The sequence below is a fragment of the Dendrobates tinctorius genome, unplaced genomic scaffold, assembly GCF_039654945.1.
Source record: "Dendrobates tinctorius isolate UK_male_01 unplaced genomic scaffold, ASM3965494v1 ptg000168l, whole genome shotgun sequence".
Lineage (NCBI taxonomy): Eukaryota > Metazoa > Chordata > Amphibia > Anura > Dendrobatidae > Dendrobates > Dendrobates tinctorius.
In genome coordinates, this window is record NW_027361835.1 from 3,644,283 (window position 1) to 3,669,310 (window position 25,028).

Sequence of the window (25,028 nt, forward strand, 5' to 3'; positions counted from 1 at the left end):
CTGTGAGAGGCTCAAATAGCCCAGCTAGCTCCAGAACGAGGCTGAGGAGATTAACTCCCGCATGACCAGTCCGGAGTGAAGACAGCAGAAGATAAACTCCGGACTGGACCATGACAAGTGTCCTCTGTGGTAACAGCATATCCCGTGTGGAATCTACCAAACTCGTCAGCATATCTTGAACCATCCGTTTATAACACCAGATCAGGATTTGTGAGTGGATTCTCGCTGACATTTGGTGGAGTAGCTGTTTCTTCTATCAGAAGTTGGGAGCAATCATATTGGAGGTAATCCTCATCACTGCCATCTTTCCTTCTAGTTCATTATACCGTCTTTCAAGGCGTTGTAAAGGGGTTGCATTATGCGGGATGCATCCGGTATCCACTGACAACAATAAGTGCACAGTCCAAGAAAACGCTGGAGTTCAGCTTCATCTTTTGGGAACGGAAGGGAGCTGACAGCTATTTTTCTTTCTTCTGCGAGGTGTCTGGCACCCTGAAGGAGACAGTGACCCAAGAATATCACTTGACCAAGGCAGAACTGAAGTCTCGAGGCTGAAACCCGACAGTTCAGTGCTGCCAGATGCTTGAGGAGGCTAACAGTGGCAGCAATGGCAAAAGACACCTGCTCATATATTTTTTTTTTTCTTGAAAACTGGTTGGGACTGTTTTGGGCCCCTTGTGGCATCGGTGGGAAAGGCATGCAAAATACAGATTTCCTCACTGTCTTCATCTACATAGGGGTTATATAACGTAAGAGCCATCTGACCATTATCTTGGCATTGTATTCTGGAGCGGAGTTGTGATAATAAATCTGCCCCCAGTAAATTTACAGGACGTGGGAGAAACTACAAACTGAGCAGTAACCTCGGAGAAGGGTCCCACAGGGATGGGGTTTGTAAAAGTATATTAATTGGGAGTATTTAGATTACAATTAGAAGAGGGAACTTGAGGGTAGCATCTATCAGTGGGAGTGTGACAATCTCTCTGAAAGTGACCAAGTCGGCCACAGCGCCAACATTGCAGGCGAGAATTGGCACGGCTGGTCTGGGTAGTAAAGTTCCTAGTCATAGGATTAGGAGAGTAGGGAGCTGAAGTCTGAGGGGGGCCAGAGTTTGCTGTGTGCTCGCAGCCGCGCTGGGCGTGGTGGTGGGGGCTGCTGCTAGAGCAGGGGCTATCACAGCTGCCGCTGTTGATTTATTTTTCTGCTTCCCTGCTGCTGCAGAACGGGTTAAATTCTTCTGAAAACTTTTTATTACTTTCAATGCATTGTCCGGAGTGGAATTCTCAACGTCAGGTCTAACTGAAATTATTGCCTCTTGCAATTCGGGTCTGAGGCTGGACATCAAAGCTGCCACAAAAAGATGTGTATGGGCTTCATTATACAGTGAGAATCCCAGATCTCTAAGTACTACCATAAGATGCCCATAGAACTTCTCGGCGGTCTCCCCCTTGTCCTGTGTGACATCTGTGAGAGAGTAGCTTGGTCCACTAATCTATCTTGTGCCCAAACCTTCAAAGCATTGCAGAAATCAACACCACTCTCATAGGTTTCCCCATCCAGATTCATATTATATATTATGCCACCCTCAATAATTGGAAAATACCCCTCCCCAGCTTTTACTCGAAGTATGTGTAATAGATCTCTTTGGGGAGTGGAATAAATCTCTCGATTTGCTGCCATTTGCATGTAGAAAGTCATGGGGGAAGTCTCTGGATCGGGTAATTGATTGCAAAGGGTGTCTATTTGGGATGGGATGAAGGGAGTATACTCATAACCACTAGCAATATTAGACATAGCGGGGACTGAGGCTAGCGCTGGATGATAAAAGGTACCGTCAGCGTCTCCCGGTCTCCTTGTACAATTGTCATCTAGCAGGGAGACCTCTTCTTTCAAATCATTCTTAACTATTTGTCTGCCTGACACATCAGTCTCGATATCCGTTTCTTCTTTAATCACTTCCTCAATTCTCACACCACAGTCACTTTCTTGAACCACAATACATCCAGTCCTTGCCATAATAATAGACAATTTTCCTTCTACAACATAGCAGTAACAGAAACAATCAGAATTCACTTCCTCTGTTCTTCCTAACACCTTCGTCACACAATTCATGTGCCAAGCCACAAAATTCTTCTTTTCCTTCCACGGATTCTCTCATTTAGAGCTAAATATCCTTACTTCAGTTGTGCACAATACTGGAGCGGCCGTCTCAGTTTGTTCCACCGGGTCAACCCCCTCTGGGAAGCCCAAAATTCGCGGTACTCAGTGTCTTTGTTGAAAACTGTTTTTTTGCCACTTACATAGTTTATTACATAGTGTTATATCTAATATATAAAGCTCAAACTGTGTATGTGTATGTATGTGTATGTGTATGTGTATGTGTGTGTGTGTATGTGTATGTGTATGTGTGTGTGTGTGTGTGTGTGTGTGTATGTCCGGGATTGGCATCCGCCCCGTCGCAGCTACAGCAACAAAATTTGGCACAGTCACACGTCTGGACCCCGAGAGCGTCCTAAGCTATGTTGTGAGGCGAAATTTTAACCCTGCGCGTTCCAATTCACCAAACAATTTTGCCCCTATCTACATACTGGGGAAAAAGTGTGTGCGCGTCAAGCCCCGCCTCTCATTATGATGTCACAATGGTTGCCATGGCGACACTGATATCATCATAGGTTGCAAGCCCCGCCGCTCATCACGATGTCATAATGGTTGACTATGGGATGGAGGATGTGTGATGGGTATATGGGCACGGGACTATGGGATGGAGGATGTATGATGGGTATATGGGCACTGGACTATGGGATGGAGGATATGTATGATGGGTATATGGGCACGGGACTATGGGATGGAGGATATGTATGATGGGTATATGGGCACGGGACTATGGGATGGAGGATATGTATGATGGGTATATGGGCACTGGACTATGGGATGAAGGATATGTATGATGGGTATATGGGCACGGGACTATGGGATGGAGGATGTGTGATGGGTATATGGGTACTGGACTATGGGATGAAGGATATGTATGATGGGTATATGGGCACTGGACTATGGGATGGAGGATATGTATGATGGGTATATGGGCACTGGACTATGGGATGGAGGATATGTATGATGGGTATATGGGCACTGGACTATGGGATGAAGGATATGTATGATGGGTATATTGGCACGGGACTATGGGATGGAGGATGTGTGATGGGTATGTGGGTACTGGACTATGGGATGAAGGATATGTATGATGGGTATATGGGCATGGGACTATGGGATGGAGGATATGTATGATGGGTATATGGGCACTGGACTATGGGATGGAGGATATGTATGATGGGTATATGGGCACTGGACTATGGGATGGAGGATAGGTATGATGGGTATATGGGCACGGGACTATGGGATGGAGGATAGGTATGATGGGTACGGGACTATGGGATGGAGGATGTGTGATGGGTATATGGGCACTGGACTATGGGATGGAGGATATGTATGATGGGTATATGGGCACGGGACTATGGGATGGAGGATATGTATGATGGGTATATGGGCACGGGACTATGGGATGGAGGATATGTATGATGGGTATATGGGCACTGGACTATGGGATGGAGGATATGTATGATGGGTATATGGGCACTGGACTATGGGATGAAGGATATGTATGATGGGTATATGGGCACGGGACTATGGGATGGAGGATGTGTGATGGGTATATGGGTACTGGACTATGGGATGAAGGATATGTATGATGGGTATATGGGCACTGGACTATGGTATGGAGGATATGTATGATGGGTATATGGGCACGGGACTATGGGATGGAGGATATGTATGATGGGTATATGGGCACTGGACTATGGGATGAAGGATATGTATGATGGGTATATGGGCACGGGACTATGGGATGGAGGATGTGTGATGGGTATATGGGTACTGGACTATGGGATGAAGGATATGTATGATGGGTATATGGGCATGGGACTATGGGATGGAGGATATGTATGATGGGTATATGGGCACTGGACTATGGGATGGAGGATATGTATGATGGGTATATGGGCACTGGACTATGGGATGGAGGATATGTATGATGGGTATATGGGCACGTGACTATGGGATGGAGGATATGTATGATGGGTATATGGGCACGGGACTATGGGATGGAGGATATGTATGATGGGTATATGGGCACGGGACTATGGGATGGAGGATATGTATGATGGGTATATGGGCACGGGACTATGGGATGGAGGATGTGAGATGGGTATATGGGTACTGGACTATGGGATGGAGGATATGTATGATGGGTATATGGGCATGGGACTATGGGATGGAGGATATGTATGATGGGTATATGGGCACTGGACTATGGGATGGAGGATATGTATGATGGGTATATGGGCACGGGACTATGGGATGGAGGATATGTATGATGGGTATATGGGCACGGGACTATGGGATGGAGGATATGTATGATGGGTATATGGGCACGGGACTATGGGATGGAGGATATGTATGATGGGTATATGGGCACGGGACTATGGGATGGAGGATGTGTGATGGGTATATGGGTACTGGACTATGGGATGGAGGATATGTATGATGGGTATATGGGCACGGGACTATGGGATGGAGGATATGTATGATGGGTATATGGGCACGGGACTATGGGATGGAGGATGTGTGATGGGTATATGGGTACTGGACTATGGGATGGAGGATATGTATGATGGGTATATGGGCACGGGACTATGGGATGGAGGATATGTATGATGGGTATATGGGCACTGGACTATGGGATGGAGGATATGTATGATGGGTATATGGGTACTGGACTATGGGATGGAGGATATGTATGATGGGTATATGGGCACGGGACTATGGGATGGAGGATATGTATGATGGGTATATGGGCACGGGACTATGGGATGGAGGATATGTATGATGGGTATATGGGCACGGGACTATGGGATGGAGGATGTGTGATGGGTATATGGGTACTGGACTATGGGATGGAGGATATGTATGATGGGTATATGGGCACTGGACTATGGGATGGGGGATATGTATGATGGGTATATGGGCATGGAACTATGGGATGGAGGATATGTATGATGGGTATATGGGCACGGGACTATGGGATGGAGGATATGTATGATGGGTATATGGGCACGGGACTATGGGATGGAGGATATGTATGATGGGTATATGGGTACTGGACTATGGGATGGAGGATATGTATGATGGGTATATGGGCACGGGACTATGGGATGGAGGATATGTATGATGGGTATATGGGCACGGGACTATGGGATGGCGGATATGTATGATGGGTATATGGGCACGGGACTATGGGATGGAGGATATGTATGATGGGTATATGGGCACGGGACTATGGGATGGCGGATATGTATGATGGGTATATGGGCATGGGACTATGGGATGGAGGATGTATGATGGGTATATGGGCACGGGACTATGGGATGGAGGATATGTATGATGGGTATATGGGCACGGGACTGTGGGATGGAGGATAATTATAATTTGTTATAACTAACCACAGTTAGTTACTATGCCCGGGCAGCGCCGGGCTCTTCAGCTATTAGATATATATACATACTAGTGATGTGTCGTTCATGAACGATCCGATTCAAAGAGCCGGCTCCCCGCTGGGAATGAAATGAGCAGGCTCTGCACTGTGAACGAGCCGGTTCTTTTTTTTTTTTTTTTCTGGCGCCAGGCAGTGGCAGTGACTCATCTGGGAGGAGGCGGAGCTGTCAGGAGACAGAGAGGGAAATGTGTGCTGTCTGTGCTGGAGTGAGTGGAAATATTTAAAGTGATATACTCCTCCTAGCTTCAGATATGCATGCATGGCATACAGTATATGGCATGTGACTGTAGAGGGGTTAAACTCAAGTGACAGCAAATTGGTCTCATGTAGACTCTCACATATACTATACTATAGCATACTATTAAAGTCAGCCGACTCAGCTCAGCATCAGCAGCAGCACTGAGTGAGTGAAGAGGATACAGGTCAGTCACACAGGACACGAACCCTACAGGGAGAAGCGTCAGTTCTTGCTGAGGGTAGGGTAAAGCTGGAGTCACACATAGCGACTTACCAGCGATACCGACATCAAGGTGTCAGGATCGCTGGTGAGCTGTCACACAGACAGCTTCACCAGCGATCAGCACAGCGATGCTGAGCGCCCGACATCGCTGGCCATCCCTGTAAAAAATAGAATTTAAATAAAAAATATAGTTATTCTCACCTTCCGACGTCCCGTTCAGCCATCCCGCCTCTCTCCACGCTCCGGTCCCAGTGATCCTTTGCGAGAATGACCACGAGACGTCACGGTCTCGCAGGATAACAAAGTCTCGCGGTCATTCGTGCAAAGGATCACTGGGACCGGAGCGTGGAGAGAGGCAGGATGGCTGAACGCGACGTCGGAAGGTGAGAATAACTATATTTTTTATTTTTTTTATTTTTTATAGCTGATCGCTGGTCTCCCGCCTGTCACACACAGCGATACGTGCTGGCCAGCGGGAGACCAGCGACCAAAGAAATGTCCAGAGGTTTCTTCCAGCGATCAGCGATCCCGGCAGGGGGGCCGCTCGCTGTCACATAGCGTGATCTCGCTGGTGAGATCGCTGTTACATCACAAAAGTTGTGACTCAGCAGCGATCTCGCTAGCGAGATTGCTATGTGTGACTCCCGCTTAAGGGTAAGCAATATAATAAAGTGATTTCAGACAAGACTGTGCAGAGATCTAGGTCCAGCCCCAATCATTAGGCCATGTGCACACATCATTTTTGGTGCTGCGGATTTGGAAAAATCTGCAGGTAAAAAAGACCTGCGGATTAGCCTGCGGTTTAGCCCTGCGGTTTCACATCTCTACAATGGAGGTTTGAAACCGCAGCAGATTCTGCACAAAGAATTGACATGCTGTGGATTTGAACCTGCAGCAAATCCGCGCGGAAAAATCTGCAGCATGTGCACAGCGGTTTTCAGTTTACTATTGAAAACAATGGTACTGTACAACGCAGCTAAAGCTGCTGCAGAGCCTGAAACGCTGCGGATCCGCAGCAGAATCCGCACCGTGTGCACATGGCCTTATAGGGTTAAGCTGGTCTCACACTTGCATATTTTGGCTGCACACGGATCCGTTTTCGTCTCCATTGACTTTCAGTGGTGACGGATGGGACTGTGCATCCAGCTGTCACCGTTTTCCCACGGATCGCTGTGTCTGCATATTTTATCAGATGCACAAAAACGCAACTTGCTGCAGTTTTGTGTCATCTGAAAAACACGAGGCGCAGGGAGACGCACGGATCCGCGGCTACACGTCTGGAATTAACATGGAGCTCTATGGAGCACGGATCCAGGACAACACGGGTCCATGTGCTTCCGTGTGCAGGGATCCGTGCGGCGGCACTGATGCTCGGCAGTGAGGGATCTGCTGTATGGGAAAGTGATGACACTGCATGGGACCAGTCTGCAGACGTAATCTAGACTATGCCGCATGCTGCTCTGTCACACAGTGATCTCTCCCGCCTCACTAGAAGGGCTGGTGCCCTGTGTTACAGTGTGGTAATGGTGATAAATGTATTGGGAGCATGTATATGACATGGGGGCTCCTGGTGAGGGGCTGCACGGGTGGGGCTGTGTTCACACTAGCGCTGTGGTACGGTGCGTTGTGAAGTGTAGCAATCCTGATCCAGATCACATCTCTATACTTAACATAGGGAGGCACGGAGCTGCGTTTGCATCAGGATTTTCCATGTTCTCCCAAAACGCAGCTTATTGCGAATTTTGGGTGTTAAAAAAAATCTGCAGACATCCTGATACGTGTCATCAAAACCATATGATAGTCACTGTAGATGCACCTGAATCAGGATGCCTGCGCCCAATCTGCATGTGGATTTCATACTGCGCAGGCTCCGAGCCCCATTGTCTTTTTTTCTTTCACCAGTCTCTCTTTCTCCTCTCCTCTCTCTTTCTCCTCTCCTCTCTCCTCTCTCTTTCTCCTCTCTCTCTCTCTCTCCTCTCTCCCTCTCCCCTCTCTCTCTCTCTCTCTCCTCTTTCTCTCCTCTCTCTCTCCTCTGCCCCAGAAGTCAGACTTTCACATTTCTAACCAGATCCTGATCAGGGTGCAGTTCCATGCGTTTTCATCCATTTGCAGAAAAAACACGGATGCGGATAAATCGCGTCCAAGAGGGAATGACTGCAGCAGTGACGGTGCGGACGACTAGTCTGGGGGAATAGACGTCCCGCTGGGCTGCTGCTGGGTCATTATCAGATCACCAGGGCCGATAGGAAACTATTCTTACTGCACATGACTCTATTACACTGCAGGAATAGGGGAGTCAGGAGGAAGCGGCCACGTGGGGGACAGAAAGGATCTTTTCAGTGTAATATGGAAACAGAACTGGGCCTGGTCCAAATCATTGTGCAGGCTTCAAATAAGTGCGAGGTTGTCCATGACTAATGCTGGCTGACCTTAGAATAGGTCAGCAATGTCTGACCAGTGAGGGGGCGACACCGAGCCCCCCGGCCCGGCAGCTGCTCTTAGTGTCTGATTTTACCATTCAGTAGGCGTTGCGTACATATTTTGGAGTGTGTGTTGGCGCAGAGCTTCCAACATAGGTTTTACGGATTATACTCTTAAGCCGGAGTCACACTAACCTGTGCAAAATACGGTCCGTAGTTTACAGGCGTAATATGGATGACAGACCCCTAAACAGTGCTCCGTATGTCATCCGTAATCAAGGTGTGGTCGCGTATTTTGCACATGTCAGCATCCGTATGTAATCCGTATGTAATCCGTATGTAATCCGTATGGCGAGATTTTCTCGCAGGCCTGCAAAATGGACATATAATGGAGCCCTATGACAGGGTTTATAACAGAAACCAAAGAATAGATATAGACACATAGAATGCAAATATATATATATGTGTCTCAATGACATGTGTATATATTTATATATCTATTCTATGTGTCTATATCTATTCTTTCGTTTCTTTACTAAACCTGTCAGTGTGAGTTTACTGTATCACGCACTGAATTGTCGGCTTTGCTAAAAGACACCGAGTGCGTATTTCTCGCAAGTCACATGTGTGTTCCGTGTGTAATGCGTATTTTTGGCGCACCCATAGACTTGCATTGGCGTATTACGCCCGTAGTATGCTGACAGTCCCAGCATGCTGCGATTGGCACGGAGCGTAGAATACGGATGAGAAATATACGGCTGATGGGAGCTGCCCCATAGAGAATCATTGGTCCGTGCCTAATGCGTGCTTTTAGCGCCTCTCACTCTCCCGTATTCCTCGCCAGTGTAACCCCGGCCTTATACAGCGCCAACACGGACACCAGCACTTACTATTCCAGACAGGACATGTACAAAAAATGCCACAGATTAGAAAGGAATACATGGTAAGACTGTCTGCAACCAAGGAGCAGGGGCCTGATCACAAGAGCTGACAATCTGAGGAGACAGCAATGCTGAATAACAGTCTACACTGCGTCACTAGATCCTTATACAGGGGTATAATGAGACCTCACTGTACAGGAGAGACCGGAGCGAGGAGCAGAGGCCTGATCACAAGAGCTGACAATCTGAGGAGACAGCAATGCTGAATAACAGTCTACACTGCGTCACTAGATCCTTATACAGGGGTATAATGAGGCCTCACTGTACAGGAGAGACCGGAGCGAGGAGCAGGGGCCTGATCACAAGAGCTGACAATCTGAGGACACAGCAATGCTGAATAACAGTCTACACTGTGTCACTAGATCCTTATACAGGGGAATAATGAGGCCTCACTGTACAGGAGAGACCGGAGCGAGGAGCAGAGGCCTGATCACAAGAGCTGACAATCTGAGGACACAGCAATGCTGAATAACAGTCTACACTGCGTCACTAGATCCTTATACAGGGGTATAATGAGACCTCACTGTACAGGAGAGACCGGAGCGAGGAGCAGGGGCCTGATCACAAGAGCTGACAATCTGAGGATACAGCAATGCTGAATAACAGTCTACACTGCGTCACTAGATCCTTATACAGGGGTATAATGAGGCCTCACTGTACAGGAGAGACCGGAGCGAGGAGCAGGGGCCTGATCACAAGAGCTGACAATCTGAGGAGACAGCAATGCTGAATAACAGTCTACACTGTGTCACTAGATCCTTATACAGGGGTATAATGAGGCCTCACTGTACAGGAGAGACCGGAGCGAGGAGCAGGGGCCTGATCACAAGAGCTGACAATCTGAGGAAACAGCAATGCTGAATAACAGTCTACACTGCATCACTAGATCATTATACAGGGGTATAATGAGACCTCACTGTACAGGAGAGACCGGAGCGAGGAGCAGGGGCCTGATCACAAGAGCTGACAATCTGAGGAGACAGCAATGCTGAATAACAGTCTACACTGCGTCACTAGATCCTTATACAGGGGTATAATGAGACCTCACTGTACAGAAGAGACCGGAGCGAGGAGCAGAGGCCTGATCACAAGAGCTGACAATCTGAGGAGACAGCAATGCTGAATAACAGTCTACACTGCGTCACTAGATCCTTATACAGGGGTATAATGAGGCCTCACTGTACAGGAGAGACCGGAGCGAGGAGCAGAGGCCTGATCACAAGAGCTGACAATCTGAGGAGACAGCAATGCTGAATAACAGTCTACACTGCGTCACTAGATCCTTATACAGGGGTATAATGAGGCCTCACTGTACAGGAGAGACCGGAGCGAGGAGCAGAGGCCTGATCACAAGAGCTGACAATCTGAGGAGACAGCAATGCTGAATAACAGTCTACACTGCGTCACTAGATCCTTATACAGGGGTATAATGAGGCCTCACTGTACAGGAGAGACCGGAGCGAGGAGCAGAGGCCTGATCACAAGAGCTGACAATCTGAGGAGACAGCAATGCTGAATAACAGTCTACACTGCGTCACTAGATCCTTATACAGGGGTATAATGAGGCCTCACTGTACAGGAGAGACCGGAGCGAGGAGCAGAGGCCTGATCACAAGAGCTGACAATCTGAGGAGACAGCAATGCTGAATAACAGTCTACACTGCGTCACTAGATCCTTATACAGGGGTATAATGAGGCCTCACTGTACAGGAGAGACCGGAGCGAGGAGCAGAGGCCTGATCACAAGAGCTGACAATCTGAGGACACAGCAATGCTGAATAACAGTCTACACTGCGTCACTAGATCCTTATACAGGGGTATAATGAGGCCTCACTGTACAGGAGAGACCGGAGCGAGGAGCAGGGGCCTGATCACAAGAGCTGACAATCTGAGGACACAGCAATGCTGAATAACAGTCTACACTGCGTCACTAGATCCTTATACAGGAGTATAATGAGGCCTCACTGTACAGGAGAGACCGGAGCGAGGAGCAGAGGCCTGATCACAAGAGCTGACAATCTGAGGAGACAGCAATGCTGAATAACAGTCTACACTGCGTCACTAGATCCTTATACAGGGGTATAATGAGGCCTCACTGTACAGGAGAGACCGGAGCGAGGAGCAGGGGCCTGATCACAAGAGCTGACAATCTGAGGAGACAGCAATGCTGAATAACAGTCTACACTGCGTCACTAGATCCTTATACAGGGGTATAATGAGGCCTCACTGTACAGGAGAGACCGGAGCGAGGAGCAGAGGCCTGATCACAAGAGCTGACAATCTGAGGAGACAGCAATGCTGAATAACAGTCTACACTGCGTCACTAGATCCTTATACAGGAGTATAATGAGGCCTCACTGTACAGGAGAGACCGGAGCGAGGAGCAGGGGCCTGATCACAAGAGCTGACAATCTGAGGAGACAGCAATGCTGAATAACAGTCTACACTGCGTCACTAGATCCTTATACAGGGGTATAATGAGGCCTCACTGTACAGGAGAGACCGGAGCGAGGAGCAGGGGCCTGATCACAAGAGCTGACAATCTGAGGACACAGCAATGCTGAATAACAGTCTACACTGCGTCACTAGATCCTTATACAGGGGTATAATGAGGCCTCACTGTACAGGAGAGACCGGAGCGAGGAGCAGGGGCCTGATCACAAGAGCTGACAATCTGAGGAGACAGCAATGCTGAATAACAGTCTACACTGCGTCACTAGATCCTTATACAGGGGTATAATGAGGCCTCACTGTACAGGAGAGACCGGAGCGAGGAGCAGAGGACTGATCACAAGAGCTGACAATCTGAGGACACAGCAATGCTGAATAACAGTCTACACTGCGTCACTAGATCCTTATACAGGGGTATAATGAGGCCTCACTGTACAGGAGAGACCGGAGCGAGGAGCAGGGGCCTGATCACAAGAGCTGACAATCTGAGGAGACAGCAATGCTGAATAACAGTCTACACTGCGTCACTAGATCCTTATACAGGGGTATAATGAGGCCTCATTGTACAGGAGAGACCGGAGCGAGGAGCAGGGGCCTGATCACAAGAGCTGACAATCTGAGGACACAGCAATGCTGAATAACAGTCTACACTGCGTCACTAGATCCTTATACAGGGGTATAATGAGGCCTCACTGTACAGGAGAGACCGGAGCGAGGAGCAGAGGCCTGATCACAAGAGCTGACAATCTGAGGACACAGCAATGCTGAATAACAGTCTACACTGCGTCACTAGATCCTTATACAGGAGTATAATGAGGCCTCACTGTACAGGAGAGACCGGAGCGAGGAGCAGGGGCCTGATCACAAGAGCTGACAATCTGAGGAGACAGCAATGCTGAATAACAGTCTACACTGCGTCACTAGATCCTTATACAGGGGTATAATGAGGCCTCACTGTACAGGAGAGACCGGAGCGAGGAGCAGAGGCCTGATCACAAGAGCTGACAACCTGAGGAGACAGCAATGCTGAATAACAGTCTACACTGCGTCACTAGATCCTTATACAGGGGTATAATGAGGCCTCACTGTACAGGAGAGACCGGAGCGAGGAGCAGGGGCCTGATCACAAGAGCTGACAATCTGAGGAGACAGCAATGCTGAATAACAGTCTACACTGCGTCACTAGATCCTTATACAGGGGTATAATGAGGCCTCACTGTACAGGAGAGACCGGAGCGAGGAGCAGAGGCCTGATCACAAGAGCTGACAACCTGAGGAGACAGCAATGCTGAATAACAGTCTACACTGCGTCACTAGATCCTTATACAGGGGTATAATGAGGCCTCACTGTACAGGAGAGACCGGAGCGAGGAGCAGAGGCCTGATCACAAGAGCTGACAATCTGAGGAGACAGCAATGCTGAATAACAGTCTACACTGCGTCACTAGATCCTTATACAGGAGTATAATGAGGCCTCACTGTACAGGAGAGACCGGAGCGAGGAGCAGAGGCCTGATCACAAGAGCTGACAATCTGAGGACACAGCAATGCTGAATAACAGTCTACACTGCGTCACTAGATCCTTATACAGGGGTATAATGAGGCCTCACTGTACAGGAGAGACAGGAGCGAGGAGCAGAGGCCTGATCACAAGAGCTGACAATCTGAGGACACAGCAATGCTGAATAACAGTCTACACTGCGTCACTAGATCCTTATACAGGGGTATAATGAGGCCTCACTGTACAGGAGAGACCGGAGCGAGGAGCAGGGGCCTGATCACAAGAGCTGACAATCTGAGGACACAGCAATGCTGAATAACAGTCTACACTGCGTCACTAGATCCTTATACAGGGGTATAATGAGACCTCACTGTACAGGAGAGACCGGAGCGAGGAGCAGGGGCCTGATCACAAGAGCTGACAATCTGAGGAGACAGCAATGCTGAATAACAGTCTACACTGCGTCACTAGATCCTTATACAGGGATATAATGAGGCCTCACTGTACAGGAGAGACCGGAGCGAGGAGCAGTGGCCTGATCACAAGAGCTGACAATCTGAGGACACAGCAATGCTGAATAACAGTCTACACTGCATCACTAGATCCTTATACAGGGGTATAATGAGGCCTCACTGTACAGGAGAGACCGGAGCGAGGAGCAGGGGCCTGATCACAAGAGCTGACAATCTGAGGAGACAGCAATGCTGAATAACAGTCTACACTGCGTCACTAGATCCTTATACAGGGGTATAATGAGGCCTCACTGTACAGGAGAGACCGGAGCGAGGAGCAGAGGCCTGATCACAAGAGCTGACAATCTGAGGAGACAGCAATGCTGAATAACAGTCTACACTGCGTCACTAGATCCTTATACAGGGGTATAATGAGACCTCACTGTACAGGAGAGACCGGAGCGAGGAGCAGGGGCCTGATCACAAGAGCTGACAATCTGAGGAGACAGCAATGCTGAATAACAGTCTACACTGCATCACTAGATCCTTATACAGGGGTATAATGAGGCCTCACTGTACAGGAGAGACCGGAGCGAGGAGCAGGGGCCTGATCACAAGAGCTGACAATCTGAGGACACAGCAATGCTGAATAACAGTCTACACTGCGTCACTAGATCCTTATACAGGGGTATAATGAGGCCTCACTGTACAGGAGAGACCGGAGCGAGGAGCAGAGGCCTGATCACAAGAGCTGACAATCTGAGGAGACAGCAATGCTGAATAACAGTCTACACTGCGTCACTAGATCCTTATACAGGGGTATAATGAGGCCTCACTGTACAGGAGAGACCGGAGCGAGGAGCAGGGGCCTGATCACAAGAGCTGACAATCTGAGGAGACAGCAATGCTGAATAACAGATTACACTGCGTCACTAGATCCTTATACAGGGGTATAATGAGGCCTCACTGTACAGGAGAGACCGGAGCGAGGAGCAGAGGCCTGATCACAAGAGCTGACAATCTGAGGAGACAGCAATGCTGAATAACAGTCTACACTGCGTCACTAGATCCTTATACAGGGGTATAATGAGGTCTCACTGTACAGGAGAGACCGGAGCGAGGAGCAGGGGCCTGATCACAAGAGCTGACAATCTGAGGAGACAGCAATGCTGAATAACAGATTACACTGCGTCACTAGATCCTTATACAGGGGTATAATGAGGCCTCACTGTACAGGAGAGACCGGAGCGAGGAGCAGGGGACTGATCACAAGAGCTGACAATCTGAGGAGACAGCAATGCTGAATAACAGTCTACACTGCGTCACTAGATCCTTATACAGGGGTATAATGAGACCTCACTGTACAGGAGAGACCGGAGCGAGGAGCAGAGGCCTGATCACAAGAGCTGACAATCTGAGGACACAGCAATGCTGAATAACAGTCTACACTGCGTCACTAGATCCTTATACAGGGGTATAATGAGGCCTCACTGTACAGGAGAGACCGGAGCGAGGAGCAGGGGCCTGATCACAAGAGCTGACAATCTGAGGAGACAGCAATGCTGAATAACAGTCTACACTGCGTCACTAGATCCTTATACAGGAGTATAATGAGGCCTCACTGTACAGGAGAGACCGGAGCGAGGAGCAGAAGCCTGATCACAAGAGCTGACAATCTGAGGACACAGCAATGCTGAATAACAGTCTACACTACGTCACTAGATCCTTATACAGGGGTATAATGAGGCCTCACTGTACAGGAGAGACCGGAGCGAGGAGCAGGGGCCTGATCACAAGAGCTGACAATCTGAGGAGACAGCAATGCTGAATAACAGTCTACACTGCGTCACTAGATCCTTATACAGGGGTATAATGAAGCCTCACTGTACAGGAGAGACCGGAGCGAGGAGCGGGGGCCTGATCACAAGAGCTGACAATCTGAGGACACAGCAATGCTGAATAACAGTCTACACTGCATCACTAGATCCTTATACAGGGGTATAATGAGACCTCACTGTACAGGAGAGACCGGAGCGAGGAGCAGGGGCCTGATCACAAGAGCTGACAATCTGAGGAGACAGCAATGCTGAATAACAGTCTACACTGCGTCACTAGATCCTTATACAGGGGTATAATGAGGCCTCACTGTACAGGAGAGACCGGAGCGAGGAGCAGGGGCCTGATCACAAGAGCTGACAATCTGAGGAGACAGCAATGCTGAATAACAGTCTACACTGCGTCACTAGATCCTTATACAGGGGTATAATGAGACCTCACTGTACAGGAGAGACCGGAGCGAGGAGCAGGGGCCTGATCACAAGAGCTGACAATCTGAGGACACAGCAATGCTGAATAACAGTCTACACTGCGTCACTAGATCCTTATACAGGGGTATAATGAGGCCTCACTGTACAGGAGAGACCGGAGCGAGGAGCAGGGGCCTGATCACAAGAGCTGACAATCTGAGGAGACAACAATGCTGAATAACAGTCTACACTGCGTCACTAGATCCTTATACAGGGGTATAATGAGGCCTCACTGTACAGGAGAGACCGGAGCGAGGAGCAGAGGCCTGATCACAAGAGCTGACAATCTGAGGACACAGCAATGCTGAATAACAGTCTACACTGCGTCACTAGATCCTTATACAGGAGTATAATGAGGCCTCACTGTACAGGAGAGACCGGAGCGAGGAGCAGGGGCCTGATCACAAGAGCTGACAATCTGAGGAGACAGCAATGCTGATTAACAGTCTACACTGCATCACTAGATCCTTATACAGGGGTATAATGAGGCCTCACTGTACAGGAGAGACCGGAGCGAGGAGCAGAGGCCTGATCACAAGAGCTGACAATCTGAGGACACAGCAATGCTGAATAACAGTCTACACTGCGTCACTAGATCCTTATACAGGAGTATAATGAGGCCTCACTGTACAGGAGAGACCGGAGCGAGGAGCAGGGGCCTGATCACAAGAGCTGACAATCTGAGGAGACAGCAATGCTGAATAACAGTCTACACTGCGTCACTAGATCCTTATACAGGGGTATAATGAGGCCTCACTGTACAGGAGAGACCGGAGCGAGGAGCCGGGGCCTGATCACAAGAGCTGACAATCTGAGGACACAGCAATGCTGAATAACAGTCTACACTGCGTCACTAGATCCTTATACAGGGGTATAATGAGGCCTCACTGTACAGGAGAGACCGGAGCGAGGAGCAGGGGCCTGATCACAAGAGCTGACAATCTGAGGAGACAGCAATGCTGAATAACAGTCTACACTGCGTCACTAGATCCTTATACAGGGGTATAATGAGACCTCACTGTACAGGAGAGACCGGAGCGAGGAGCAGGGGCCTGATCACAAGAGCTGACAATCTGAGGAGACAGCAATGCTGAATAACAGTCTACACTGCATCACTAGATCCTTATACAGGAGTATAATGAGGCCTCACTGTACAGGAGAGACCGGAGCGAGGAGCAGGGGCCTGATCACAAGAGCTGACAATCTGAGGAGACAGCAATGCTGAATAACAGTCTACACTGCGTCACTAGATCCTTATACAGGGGTATAATGAGACCTCACTGTACAGGAGAGACCGGAGCGAGGAGCAGGGGCCTGATCACAAGAGCTGACAATCTGAGGACACAGCAATGCTGAATAACAGTCTACACTGCGTCACTAGATCCTTATACAGGGGTATAATGAGGCCTCACTGTACAGGAGAGACCGGAGCGAGGAGCAGGGGCCTGATCACAAGAGCTGACAATCTGAGGACACAGCAATGCTGAATAACAGTCTACACTGCATCACTAGATCCTTATACAGGGGTATAATGAGGCCTCACTGTACAGGAGAGACCGGAGCGAGGAGCAGAGGCCTGATCACAGGAGCTGACAATCTGAGGAGACAGTAATGCTGAATAACAGTCTACACTGCGTCACTAGATCCTTATACAGGGGTATAATGAGACCTCACTGTACAGGAGAGACCGGAGCGAGGAGCAGGGGCCTGATCACAAGAGCTGACAATCTGAGGAGACAGCAATGCTGAATAACAGTCTACACTGCGTCACTAGATCCTTATACAGGGGTATAATGAGACCTCACTGTACAGGAGAGACCGGAGCGAGGAGCAGGGGCCTGATCACAAGAGCTGACAATCTGAGGACACAGCAATGCTGAATAACAGTCTACACTGCGTCACTAGATCCTTATACAGGAGTATAATGAGGCCTCACTGTACAGGAGAGACCGGAGCGAGGAGCAGAGGCCTGATCACAAGAGCTGACAATCTGAGGAGACAGCAATGCTGAATAACAGTCTACACTGCGTCACTAGATCCTTATACAGGGGTATAATGAGACCTCACTGTACAGGAGAGACCGGAGCGAGGAGCAGGGGCCTGATCACAAGAGCTGACAATCTGAGGACACAGCAATGCTGAATAACAGTCTACACTGCGTCACTAGATCCTTATACAGGGGTATAATGAGGCCTCACTGTACAGGAGAGACCGGAGCGAGGAGCAGGGGCCTGATCACAAGAGCTGACAATCTGAGGACACAGCAATGCTGAATAACAGTCTACACTGCGTCACTAGATCCTTATACAGGGGTATAATGAGACCTCACTGTACAGGAGAGACCGGAGCGAGGAGCAGGGGCCTGATCACAAGAGCTGACAATCTGAGGACACAGCAATGCTGAATAACAGTCTACACTGCGTCACTAGATCCTTATACAGGAGTATAATGAGGCCTCACTGTACAGGAGAGACCGGAGCGAGGAGCAGGGGCCTGATCACAAGAGCTGACAATCTGAGGACACAGCAATGCTGAATAACAGTCTACACTGCGTCACTAGATCCTTATACAGGGGTATAATGAGGCCTCACTGTACAGGAGAGACCGGAGCGAGGAGCAGGGGCCTGATCACAAGAGCTGACAATCTGAGGACACAGCAATGCTGAATAACAGTCTACACTGCGTCACTAGATCCTTATACAGGGGTATAATGAGGCCTCACTGTACAGGAGAGACCGGAGCGAGGAGCAGGGGCCTGATCACAAGAGCTGACAATCTGAGGACACAGCAATGCTGAATAACAGTCTACACTGCGTCACTAGATCCTTATACAGGGGTATAATGAGGCCTCACTGTACAGGAGAGACCGGAGCGAGGAGCAGAGGCCTGATCACAAGAGCTGACAATCTGAGGAGACAGCAATGCTGAATAACAGTCTACACTGCGTCACTAGATCCTTATACAGGAGTATAATGAGGCCTCACTGTACAGGAGAGACCGGAGCGAGGAGCAGAGGCCTGATCACAAGAGCTGACAATCTGAGGAGACAGCAATGCTGAATAACAGTCTACACTGTGTCACTAGATCCTTATACAGGGGTATAATGAGGCCTCACTGTACAGGAGAGACCGGAGCGAGGAGCAGGAGCCTGATCACAAGAGCTGACAATCTGAGGACACAGCAATGCTGAATAACAGTCTACACTGCATCACTAGATCCTTATACAGGAGTATAATGAGGCCTCACTGTACAGGAGAGACCGGAGCGAGGAGCCGGGGCCTGATCACAAGAGCTGACAATCTGAGGAGACAGCAATGCTGAATAACAGTCTACACTGCATCACTAGATCCTTATACAGGGGTATAATGAGACCTCACTGTACAGGAGAGACTGGAGCGAGGAGCAGGGGCCTGATCACAAGAGCTGACAATCTGAGGACACAGCAATGCTGAATAACAGTCTACACTGCGTCACTAGATCCTTATACAGGGGTATAATGAGGCCTCACTGTACAGGAGAGACCGGAGCGAGGAGCAGGGGCCTGATCACAAGAGCTGACAATCTGAGGAAGCAGCAATGTTGAATAACAGTCTACACTGCGTCACTAGATCCTTATACAGGGGTATAATGAGGCCTCACTGTACAGGAGAGACCGGAGCGAGGAGCAGAGGCCTGATCACAAGAGCTGACAATCTGACGAAGCAGCAATGCTGAATAACAGTCTACACTGCGTCACTAGATCCTTATACAGGGGTATAATGAGGCCTCACTGTACAGGAGAGACCGGAGCGAGGAGCAGAGGCCTGATCACAAGAGCTGACAATCTGAGGAAGCAGCAATGCTGAATAACAGTCTACACTGCGTCACTAGATCCTTATACAGGGGTATAATGAGGCCTCACTGTACAGGAGAGACCGGAGCGAGGAGCAGGGGACTGATCACAAGAGCTGATAATCTGGGGAGACAGCAATGCTGAATAACAGTCTACACTGCGTCACTAGATCCTTATACAGGGGAATAATGAGGCCTCACTGTACAGGAGAGACCGGAGCGAGGAGCAGAGGCCTGATCACAAGAGCTGACAATCTGAGGACACAGCAATGCTGAATAACAGTCTACACTGCATCACTAGATCCTTATACAGGGGTATAATGAGGCCTCACTGTACAGGAGAGACCGGAGCGAGGAGCAGGGGACTGATCACAAGAGCTGATAATCTGGGGAGACAGCAATGCTGAATAACAGTCTACACTGCGTCACTAGATCCTTATACAGGGGAATAATGAGGCCTCACTGTACAGGAGAGACCGGAGCGAGGAGCAGAGGCCTGATCACAAGAGCTGACAATCTGAGGACACAGCAATGCTGAATAACAGTCTACACTGTGTCACTAGATCCTTATACAGGGGTATAATGAGGCCTCACTGTACAGGAGAGACCGGAGCGAGGAGCAGAGGCCTGATCACAAGAGCTGACAATCTGAGGAGACAGCAATGCTGAATAACAGTCTACACTGTGTCACTAGATCCTTATACAGGGGTATAATGAGGCCTCACTGTACAGGAGAGACCGGAGCGAGGAGCAGAGGCCTGATCACAAGAGCTGATAATCTGAGGAGACAGCAATGCTGAATAACAGTCAACACTGCATCACTAGATCCTTATACAGGGGTATAATGAGGCCTCACTGTACAGGAGAGACCGGAGCGAGGAGCAGGGGACTGATCACAAGAGCTGATAATCTGAGGAGACAGCAATGCTGAATAACAGTCTACACTGCGTCACTAGATCCTTATACAGGGGTATAATGAGGCCTCACTGTACAGGAGAGACCGGAGCGAGGAGCGGGGGCCTGATCACAAGAGCTGACAATCTGAAGACACAGCAATGCTGAATAACAGTCTACACTGCGTCACTAGATCCTTATACAGGGGAATAATGAGGCCTCACTGTACAGGAGAGACCGGAGCGAGGAGCAGAGGCCTGATCACAAGAGCTGACAATCTGAGGACACAGCAATGCTGAATAACAGTCTACACTGCGTCACTAGATCCTTATACAGGAGTATAATGAGGCCTCACTGTACAGGAGAGAACGGAGCGAGGAGCAGGGGACTGATCACAAGAGCTGACAATCTGAGGAGACAGCAATGCTGAATAACAGTCTACACTGCGTCACTAGATCCTTATACAGGGGTATAATGAGGCCTCACTGTACAGGAGAGACCGGAGAGAGGAGCGGGGGCCTGATCACAAGAGCTGACAATCTGAGGACAGAGCAATGCTGAATAACAGTCTACACTGCGTCACTAGATCCTTATACAGGGGTATAATGAGGCCTCACTGTACAGGAGAGACCGGAGCGAGGAGCAGAGGCCTGATCACAAGAGCTGACAATCTGAGGAGACAGCAATGCTGAATAACAGTCTACACTGCGTCACTAGATCCTTATACAGGGGAATAATGAGGCCTCACTGTACAGGAGAGAACGGAGCGAGGAACAGGGGACTGATCACAAGAGCTGATAATCTTAGGAGACAGCAATGCTGAATAACAGTCTACACTGCGTCACTAGATCCTTATACAGGGGTATAATGAGGCCTCACTGTACAGGAGAGACCGGAGCGAGGAGCCGGGGCCTGATCACAAGAGCTGACAATCTGAGGACACAGCAATGCTGAATAACAGTCTACACTGCGTCACTAGAGCCTTATACAGGGGTATAATGAGGCCTCACTGTACAGGAGAGACCGGAGCGAGGAGCCGGGGCCTGATCACAAGAGCTGACAATCTGAGGACACAGCAATGCTGAATAACAGTCTACACTGCGTCACTAGCTCCTTATACAGGGGTATAATGAGGCCTCACTGTACAGGAGAGACCGGAGCGAGGAGCAGAGGCCTGATCACAAGAGCTGACAATCTGAGGACACAGCAATGCTGAATAACAGTCTACACTGCGTCACTAGATCCTTATACAGGGGTATAATGAGGCCTCACTGTACAGGAGAGACCGGAGCGAGGAGCAGAGGCCTGATCACAAGAGCTGACAATCTGAGGAGACAGCAATGCTGAATAACAGTCTACACTGTGTCACTAGATCCTTATACAGGGGTATAATGAGGCCTCACTGTACAGGAGAGACCGGAGCGAGGAGCAGGAGCCTGATCACAAGAGCTGACAATCTGAGGACACAGCAATGCTGAATAACAGTCTACACTGCATCACTAGATCCTTATACAGGAGTATAATGAGGCCTCACTGTACAGGAGAGACCGGAGCGAGGAGCCGGGGCCTGATCACAAGAGCTGACAATCTGAGGAGACAGCAATGCTGAATAACAGTCTACACTGCGTCACTAGATCCTTATACAGGGGTATAATGAGGCCTCACTGTACAGGAGAGACCGGAGCGAGGAGCAGGGGACTGATCACAAGAGCTGATAATCTGAGGAGACAGCAATGCTGAATAACAGTCTACACTGCGTCACTAGATCCTTATACAGGAGTATAATGAGGCCTCACTGTACAGGAGAGAACGGAGCGAGGAGCGGGGGCCTGATCACAAGAGCTGACAATCTGAGGAGACAGCAATGCTGAATAACAGTCTACACTGCGTCACTAGATCCTTATACAGGGGTATAATGAGGCCTCACTGTACAGGAGAGACCGGAGCGAGGAGCAGGGGACTGATCACAAGAGCTGATAATCTGAGGAGACAGCAATGCTGAATAACAGTCTACACTGCATCACTAGATCCTTATACAGGAGTATAATGAGGCCTCACTGTACAGGAGAGAACGGAGCGAGGAGCAGGGGCCTGATCACAAGAGCTGACAATCTGAGGAGACAGCAATGCTGAATAACAGTCTACACTGCATCACTAGATCCTTATACAGGGGTATAATGAGGCCTCACTGTACAGGAGAGACCGGAGCGAGGAGCAGGGGCCTGATCACAAGAGCTGACAATCTGAGGAGACAGCAATGCTGAATAACAGTCTACACTGCATCACTAGATCCTTATACAGGAGTATAATGAGGCCTCACTGTACAGGAGAGAACGGAGCGAGGAGCAGGGGCCTGATCACAAGAGCTGACAATCTGAGGAGACAGCAATGCTGAATAACAGTCTACACTGCATCACTAGATCCTTATACAGGGGTATAATGAGGCCTCACTGTACAGGAGAGACCGGAGCGAGGAGCAGGGGCCTGATCACAAGAGCTGACAATCTGAGGAGACAGCAATGCTGAATAACAGTCTACACTGCATCACTAGATCCTTATACAGGAGTATAATGAGGCCTCACTGTACAGGAGAGAACGGAGCGAGGAGCAGGGGCCTGATCACAAGAGCTGACAATCTGAGGAGACAGCAATGCTGAATAACAGTCTACACTGCGTCACTAGATCCTTATACAGGGGTATAATGAGGCCTCACTGTACAGGAGAGAACGGAGCGAGGAGCAGGGGCCTGATCACAAGAGCTGACAATCTGAGGAGACAGCAATGCTGAATAACAGTCTACACTGCGTCACTAGATCCTTATACAGGGGTATAATGAGGCCTCACTGTACAGGAGAGACCGGAGCGAGGAGCAGGGGACTGATCACAAGAGCTGACAATCTGAGGAGACAGCAATGCTGAATAACAGTCTACACTGCATCACTAGATCCTTATACAGGAGTATAATGAGGCCTCACTGTACAGGAGAGACCGGAGCGAGGAGCAGGGGCCTGATCACAAGAGCTGACAATCTGAGGACACAGCAATGCTGAATAACAGTCTACACTGCGTCACTAGATCCTTATACAGGGGTATAATGAGGCCTCACTGTACAGGAGAGACCGGAGCGAGGAGCAGAGGCCTGATCACAAGAGCTGACAATCTGAGGAGACAGCAATGCTGAATAACAGTCTACACTGTGTCACTAGATCCTTATACAGGGGTATAATGAGGCCTCACTGTACAGGAGAGACCGGAGCGAGGAGCAGTGGCCTGATCACAAGAGCTGACAATCTGAGGAGACAGCAATGCTGAATAACAGTCTACACTGCGTCACTAGATCCTTATACAGGGGTATAATGAGACCTCACTGTACAGGAGAGACCGGAGCGAGGAGCAGGGTCCTGATCACAAGAGCTGACAATCTGAGGACACAGCAATGCTGAATAACAGTCTACACTGCGTCACTAGATCCTTATACAGGGGTATAATGAGGCCTCACTGTACAGGAGAGACCGGAGCGAGGAGCAGGGTCCTGATCACAAGAGCTGACAATCTGAGGAGACAGCAATGCTGAATAACAGTCTACACTGCGTCACTAGATCCTTATACAGGGGTATAATGAGGCCTCACTGTACAGGAGAGACCGGAGCGAGGAGCAGAGGCCTGATCACAAGAGCTGACAATCTGAGGAGACAGCAATGCTGAATAACAGTCTACACTGCGTCACTAGATCCTTATACAGGGGTATAATGAGGCCTCACTGTACAGGAGAGACCGGAGCGAGGAGCAGGGGCCTGATCACAAGAGCTGACAATCTGAGGACACAGCAATGCTGAATAACAGTCTACACTGCGTCACTAGAGCCTTATACAGGGGTATAATGAGGCCTCACTGTACAGGAGAGACCGGAGCGAGGAGCAGAGGCCTGATCACAAGAGCTGACAATCTGAGGACACAGCAATGCTGAATAACAGTCTACACTGCGTCACTAGATCCTTATACAGGGGTATAATGAGGCCTCACTGTACAGGAGAGACCGGAGCGAGGAGCAGGGGCCTGATCACAAGAGCTGACAATCTGAGGAGACAGCAATGCTGAATAACAGTCTACACTGCGTCACTAGATCCTTATACAGGGGTATAATGAGGCCTCACTGTACAG